The sequence below is a fragment of the Onychostoma macrolepis genome, chromosome 02 (assembly GCF_012432095.1).
Source record: "Onychostoma macrolepis isolate SWU-2019 chromosome 02, ASM1243209v1, whole genome shotgun sequence".
NCBI lineage: Eukaryota > Metazoa > Chordata > Actinopteri > Cypriniformes > Cyprinidae > Onychostoma > Onychostoma macrolepis.
The window spans coordinates 33,175,634-33,184,083 of record NC_081156.1 but is presented as its reverse complement, the minus strand read 5'-3'; the positions used below and the strand labels follow the sequence as shown (position 1 = coordinate 33,184,083).

Sequence of the window (8,450 nt, the reverse complement as noted above, 5' to 3'; positions counted from 1 at the left end):
TATGCTAATTTAAGCATGTAAAAGCTGATAGAACACTGGTGAAAATATTGCTTCAGAATAATTGTTTACACCACCAAAAATCTCAGTGATGTGGTAGTTTTGTGGGGATATTTTGTGTGGAATATTGTCTGTTTATATGAAAAGTTCACTGTATATCGTAGTAATAAATATCATTTATGACAGCAAGGATTTTCTTTTTCTTTTTACATTAAACATTAAATATTACATATATGTATGTAATATAATGTGTATTTTCATTACAGGTTTAGGTCTTGAATTTCATATAAGGTCTTAAAAAGTCTTGCATTTCACTTGTTCATATCTGTAGAAACCCTGTAAACAGATTTCTTGGAATATTGGGGTTGTGGCATATTCATCAAAATATGACCAAATTCTAATTAATTTAGGAATATTCTTGTGCATGTAAACATGGTCATAGTCATGGTGAGGGCCTCCATCCCTAATACACTTTTGCAATATAACAAAACAACATAAGCACATACAGTGTAGCCTTTCATTACTTTGTGTTTATTTGATATAAACAATGCTTTAAAAAGACATACATTTTGCCATCCATACAGCATAACCTCACTGACAGTGGCAGATACAGAATGTATAAACAAGCCACATCAAAAGAGCGGGCATTTCTGTTCCAGGTGCGGTTTTCCATACAGTATGTATGTATGTATATATATGTATAGGGCTGGGTATCGTTCAAAAATTTCCGATATCGATACCTTGAGTTCGATACGGTTCCTAAACGATACTTTTTTCGATACCAATTTTATGAAATCAGATTTAACAAGATTACATTATCTCGAAAAACCCTTTTTGTGCTGACGTCACAATTACGTCACAGCGCTAGCTGGAGGCAAAACAAAGGGAAAACTGGAGGCGGCCAATTCAAATCAGCACAGATTCGGCTACATAAGGAGCTTAAAATATAATTTTGTTGTGATGTTGGGTGCCAGAATCGACATAGTATAGGCTCCAATTTGAAATTTGATCGCATAAGTTACCTGCTGCCACTGCCAGACAAAAAAAAACTGACGACAGCTGTGGTTAAACGCAATAAAACGAGCAGATTGGACAGAAACGATCGTCAAAAATGCTCACGTTTGCAGCGCACACTTCTTATCAGAAGAGGTTCAATAAAGTATTGTCTTTTGTTGTTATGGATTATGGTTTGTGTTACGTGTCTAAAGATTTCTTATGCATCTCACGACTATGTCGTGTATGAAATAATGTCTGGGTGCATGTGTGTAAAACAACAAACTGACGATTTATATGTAATAGAAATTCCAGCCACTATCAATCACAACAATGTATAAGAACTTGGTAAGAAAGAATAATCAAACACAGAAAGTTCAAAATTCTGGAGTTTTTATTTCTAGAAAATATTCACATTGTACTTTAAATGTACTGAATGTAAAGTATTGTAAAGGTACTGTAATGTCACTGTAAACTTAACTTACATCATTTACAGGATGTATATACTTATAAAATAACTATTTGGCCATAAAATGATACATACATCTTCAAATAATATATCCATCACACTGAATGTTTAACAAATTTTGGTATTTTGGCCCAGTTCACTCTTATGTAGCTGTAAAAATAGTTGCCTGCTGAAATTTAAAAAAAAAAAAAAAAAATATATATATATATATATATATATATACACATCTTCATGACTAGATAGACATAGGTGAGTTTCTTTTACTACACTCTATAGATGTGAGTCACTCAACCGCAGGTAATCCTGCCAGATTGTCCATCCTCTGAGTGAGTACAGGTCGGCCAATCTGGTTTCGTCCTTTAAAGTTAACTTATTTAAATAACAGTCACGATCCTGCATAGTGAGTGATCTTACATATGCAGGTAAAATCTGATTTTCTCCACTAATTGTTAAAAAAAACAAGCTAACAAACTTCATAACTACCATTAGTGAAGCGGTCAGTGGAATCTTTCTGCCTCCACCTAAGCTCCGCCCACAGAAAAACGGCACAATGTTTACTAACAGAAAAAGGGTCTATACGTACACTTTCGAATCGCTCTCGCGGATGTCAAACACTGACTACGTTTACATGGACATCAGTAATCTAATTATTTATCTTATTCTGAATAAGACAATATTATGATTAAGGTGTTTACATGAGTTGCTTTTAGAATAATCCTTTCATGTTCCCGTTTTACATGTAATAGTACATAGATCGATTAATGGCGCACGTCATTACGTCACCACGCGACGCCATCCGACGTCCCCTCCAGAACTTCACGTATAGTTTGTCTTTGTGATGATGCCATATACAGTTTTGGGTGTTTCATTTTTCATTATATGAAAGCTTCAAGTGCAGTTAATTATTTGTACATGCAAACACCCTCGGTGTGACGAATGTCTGAAGCCCTTATACCATCACTCCAATTTCATTGGCCAAATAGCGCTTAGCACCGCCCCCACGCATACGTACCGTATGCTATATCAGCGTGCCGCACGCTATTTCATCAGAGATTTCAATTCCTTCAGGAAGGCGAATCTTCTGTTGCCCATCGGAAAGAGATTCTTTAGTCAATCTGATTCCCGCTCTGGAAGCTCGTAAATCGATTGAAGCATAGATGAAGCAAACTCTACAGCAGCCTCAGAGTCGCAAGGAGTATTCTTATAGCAATCTATAACTGCGAGCAGGCAAGTTTTTCCCCTCTCTCTCTAACGTTACTTGCTACGCTGCACTAATGCAGTCACGTACACTTGATTTGGCGCTTATGCTTCCAACTCTTGTTCGAGCACTGTTTTTTAGACGCAGACTCTGAGGAGTCCTGCAGCTGATGTTTTGTCGTGCACCATGGTCTTGGCGCTTCATGCTACCGAGCGTGGGTCTACCCGACTAATATAATATTTCTTTCAGCTCTGCTGCTACATTAAGCTGGAACATTAAGTGGCAAGCTGTTTTAACATTCAACAGGAGTCCCGTTTGGAACATGTTCTCATCGCAAACGGCGGTCCGTTCGGGATGTTCAGCCCGTGGAGCTTGGACAGACAAACTTCGGAGCCAGCACATAATCATTTGGAACTACTGGCAGTCTTCTTGGCTCTCAGACAGTTCTTACCACAGTTGAAGTCTGTCATGTACTAGTCAGGACGGACAACATGACTGTAGTTTCTTACCTGAATCGTCAAGGAGGATTACACTCTCGTCCCCTGTACAGGCTGGCGAGGAGTGTTCTTCTTTGGGCTCAAACCAAATTCCTGTTGATCAGAGCAGTTCATGTCCCAGGTCACCTGAACTCAGGAGCGGACTTGCTCTCGAGACAGAGCCTGGAGGACGGGGAATGGAGATGACACCCCAAGGTGGTTGAATCTCGTATGGCAGAGGTTCGGCCAAGCGGAAGTGGATCTGTTTGCTTCGAGCACGACAACGCACTGCTCGCTCTGGTTTTCCCTGTCTCCCCCATCGCCTCTAGGTCTGGATGCTCTGGCCCACAGATGGCCCAGAACCAGTCTGTATGTTTTTCTGCTCAGAGTACAATCAGACAGGGTGGAGCACTTGCTATTAGTGGCCCCTTGGTGGCCCACCCAGTCATGGTTTTCGAACCTGGTTAGTTTTGTTGATAGGCCCTCCCTGGGAGGTTCCTCTCAGGCAAACAATCTGTTGAAACAAGCTCGGGGCACGATTTGGCATCCTCGGCCATAATTATGGAAGTTATTGGTGTGGCCCCTGAGCGGAATGCGTTAATGTGCTCCGGTCTCTCGGCTGAGACTACCGACACAATTATCATCTCCAGAGCTCCCTCCACATGACGATTAAATGGTTTCAAGTGGAGACTGTGCCTCATGGTGTAGGCAACGTATTTTGGACCCAGTTCACTGCCCCATAGGTTCAGTGCTGGAGTTTCTTCAGAGTCGTTTTTCTAAGGGAGTGACCCCCGCTACTCTCAAGGTGTATGTAGCTGCCATATCTGCGGGACATGCTCCCGTAGGAGGTGTTTCAGTGGGTCGTCATTCCTTGGTCTCCCGTTTTCTGCAGGGTTCGAGACGGCTTAGGCCTTTCTGCCCCGCACGAGTTCCTTCTTGGGATCTCTCGATCATTTTGGAGGGTCTGTCAGGCCATCCCTTTGAGCCGTTAAGAGTCAGTGTCAGAAAAGTTGTTGACCCTCAAGACGGTTCGCTTGATGGCTTTATCCTCCCTTAAGAGAGTAGGGGATTTACAGGCTCTTTCCATCAGCCCGTCGTGTATGGACTTTGCCCCAGGGCTGGTAAAAGTTTACTGCGACCTTGTCCTGACTACGCTCCTAAGGTCGCTTTGAACCCATTTCGCTTTCGCTTTGCTCTGCTGTCACTAAACAGCGAATGTCGCATTGGATAGTGGAGGCTATCTCTTTGGCCAACGAAGCATGTGGCTTACTTCGCCTCTAGGATTACGTGCTCACTCTACGAGAGCAGTGGCTTCTTCCCAGACCTTTCTGAAAGGGTCATCAATGGAAGATGTTTGTGCTGCGGCAGGTCTGTCCTCTCCTAGCACCTTCATCAAGTTCTACAGTCTGGACGCGAGGATGGCTCCTGGCTCCCGGGTCTTATCCACTTGAGCAGATGCTTTCCTGGGTCTCCAGCTATCTAAGGTATGTCAGGCGTTATGGTATAGCGTTCCCAAAGTGATGATGTCAACCTGTAACCTTGGTTCCCTGAATAGGGAACGAGATGCTGTGATGCGGGCCGTTCCATACCTTGATAGCGCTGCCTTCAGTCATATATGGAAATCTGATCAAATAGCGCGTGGCACGCTGATATAGCATACAGTACGTATGCGTGGGGGCGGTGCTAAGCACTATTTGGCCAATGAAATTGGCGTGATGGTATAAGGGCTTCAGACATTTGTCACACCGAGGCTGTTCCCAAAGCGATGACATCATCGCAGCATCTCGTTCCCTATTCAGGGAACCAAGGTTACGCACGTAACCGAGATTTACCTGTCTGTACTGCACTTCAATAATTCGACTAAAATAGGAATACTCCACATGTCTTAATTCGATTTCTTTAGCCGGATTAAGGTAATCAAAAATCTCTTTTGATTCTTAATCAGAGTATTGTCTTAATTGTATTAAAATCTGAGTATTGATGACCATGTAAACGTACTTACTGACGTTGATGAGATTAACCCCTTAGGTATCGAAATTTGGTACCAAACGATGAGACGTTTTCCGATACTCGATGGTATCGAGGCAATTCAGTCGGTGCCTAAAAAGTATCGAACTCGATACCCAGCCCTATATATATATATATATATATATATATATATATATATATATATGTGTGTGTGTGTGTGTGTGCAATTTAATGTAAGTAATTTATATAGCTCTATCTATCTAAACAATTTAATGATAGTGAATAAAATGTACACCAAAATTCTGTCATTTTCCATAATATTTACTGTTATTTGACCAATCAGGCACAGTTACTGTCCAATGAAAATAATCTAAAAATGGTGAAATATTATCCACTTAATAGGTCTATCAGTTCATGTATTTTTTTTACTTTCACTTTTAACCAGGAAAGTCATTAGATTCTTATTTACAACCAGAAGAAAATACAGTATTGAAAAAAAAGATAACATCCAAGTTAACTGGTTTTATTCAAGTCAGAACTAACATCACTGAATCAACCTAAATGCATTAATTTATACCAACAAAACAACTGTATGGGTTAAATCAAGTCGAAATTGCTCTTTAAGGTAACAATTTCAGGTCACTACTTTCTGCAGTGTCTTGAAAACATAAAAGATTACATCATAAATCATAATCAATGACACATAAGAGTTATTGATTAAAGTTTGATTAAATCATGTTGGCTGAGTTAAGACAACACACAAACAGCATGCAGCTGCCAAACACTATTTGTATGTGATTAATTTTTATGCTTATGCAATTGTACAAATGGTAATATCACAACACTGTATGTGGTACTTTGTTTTTAAGGTTCAAACCATAACCCAGTTCTACACAAGACAGTTACAGTGTCATATATCAACCACGAATATTTCTTCATGTTATGATCACTTCTTCAGATCACATCATTTCATGCAACTGACTCTAGCTGGTCTATCCATATGTGTGCACGTGTGTGTGTGTGTGTCTAGCCAGCGCCCATCCCCCTCACACACAAACACTCACACACACAGACCAATGTTCTCCCTTGTGATTCGAGCTCGTTCTGCAACATAATACCAGCCCATCCCCTGCGCATGCGCCAACTCCCTTTTTCCTACATCATGTAAATAACCAACTGCGCCACAACAATAATAACCACCGAAAGCGCGACAACGGCGTTCTAAACTAGAGAACCTAGAATCAAACACATTTTATGCGCTTGTAATAACAGAATAAATGACGCCACATTGGATCGCGCTCGTCAAATACCTTCTCATCCTTCTCCTCGCGCCACTCCGACATCAACGTTCCAGAACATTCGCGCTCGCGCCCGCTGCAGCGTCGGTGACGTCACGGTGCGCAGCGTCAGCCCCCCAACCCAGAGAGAAAGAAAATAATAATAATGATAACCCCTCATACAAAAACAAATGTACGACATGGGATAAGCACAAAGTGAATGTATTTCACTCGTAAAATAAATAAATAAAAAGGAGCATTTTTTTGTTATTATTTGACATAATTCAAACTACAAAACAGTAAAATAAAAGACTATAGGAAATAACACAAAAAGTTAATAAATAAATAAAACAGATTAAATGAAAGACACGGACATAATACATATATTTGCCTAAACTGATATTTTCATAAAATTTCAGCCCCCACCCAATGCATTATGTATTTTATGTATTTGTGTTTTTGTATAAAACTAATTGAAGAAATAATAAATAAAATAATGAAGTAATAATTTAAAAATTAAAATAGTAGAGTCAAAATCCATTTAATTAAATTAAAAGATAAAATAGAGATATTAAATATAGTGTAATATAATAAACGTGTTTATATTGTATGTAAATATATTATTAAATATTAAAATACACACACATATATATATATATATATATATATATATATATGAATAGAATTGAGAAATATTAAACAGCAAACATTTCAGAGCGAGTACGAGCAAGCGCAAATCGCTTTTGAGCGCCGTTGATCACGTGGTCCCTCGTTCGCCAATGAGCGCCTCCGCTTTGCGTGTTTTTTCGCTGGGGCTTTTCTTAGAGACGGACTGACGGCGATGTTTTCAAAAGCAGCACTGAGAGACGTCACACAGCCGTAGGGTTAATGTTCAGTTTTTACCCTCCGACACACGTTTCTTTTTCTTAAAATCGTCGAGAATTCCTCCTCTGCTGGTAGGTGAATGACGAAGAGGAAGCCGAAGAGCGCTGAGACGGTAAGCGGAAAGTTTCAGTTGTTTTTTCTCGCGGTTTACGACTGAAGCAGGAGGAAAACGCGTTGAGTTTTGCTACGGAGAGAGCTTAACCAACCAGTCTGTGAGCCGGAACAACAATAACCCAGTGTGTGTGTGATTTTCGAAGCTTTTTGTGAATATTAGCAGCAGCTGGAGCGGGGTTGTGTTCGCGAGCGTTGCTAGTGCGCCGTGCACGCGTCAGTGACAGGCGCGTTTGCTGTGCGTTAAACGCGGGTGTGAAGAGCTGGAGGGCCCCGCATGTCTCATAAACCCACTGCAGGCTCATTGTCTGTGCGTGAGAGGGGTGGCGCAGACCGCAACATGATACTGTATGCCATAGCTTTCATGATAAGCCCGTTTAAGTTGGATCTTTCTGTCAGACAGTCAGCCGGAACGCGTTGTATTTATTGTAATTTGCATTATTTAACACTATCCATTTTTCTCTATAAACGACTGGATCAAGTCTGGCATCAATGCATGGAATGTATGTAAATATATTTGTATAATTATTTCTAGATGTTTGTTATATTGAGCGTGGTTGCAGCTGCGACGTGCATGAAATATTGTTTCCATGCATGCAGCTCTGCTGTGTGTGTTGGTGTGTGTGTGTGTGGTTTGCACAAAGCTTTATTTGGTGACCGTCCCTGCGCAGAAACCTTTTGTCTAAAGGACGTACCGAGGCGTCTTCAGTTGTGCAGCGACAGCCAGAAGCATGTCAAATGCAGTTGCATTTCCCAGTGTCTTTCAGAGAGATTTTTTGTGATGACATAACACGTTACTACATTGTTTACTATGAGCACAATCTAATTGACACGAATCAGGCTTTTACTGGGAGGCACCACATCTCACCCACTAGCAAAATATTAGATGTATAATGTGTTTTAAATACAAAGTTATATAAATAAAAAACGATATAATATAACAAATAAATTGTATATACAAATATTTACATTATATACATTTTTAATATAGTATTTTATTCTTAATTGTTAATTGGCTTTTTTGAGAACGTTTTGAGAACACAGTCCTGTGTATTGAAAATTATATTTTTTTTGAT

The 8,450-nt window shown here is 40.1% G+C and overlaps 1 protein-coding gene across 2 annotated transcripts in view; it reads left to right on the top strand.

Annotated features, from left to right (window-relative positions):
* The first annotated feature begins 7,164 nt into the window (after positions 1-7,164).
* The window catches only part of ankrd12 (ankyrin repeat domain 12), a 60,684-nt gene continuing 59,398 nt past the window's right edge, over positions 7,165-8,450 (top strand). For both annotated transcript variants that reach the window (XM_058799719.1, XM_058799710.1), the window contains exon 1: positions 7,165-7,375. The gene's annotated coding sequence lies outside the window, so the exon portion shown is untranslated. The remainder of the gene's footprint in view (positions 7,376-8,450) is intronic.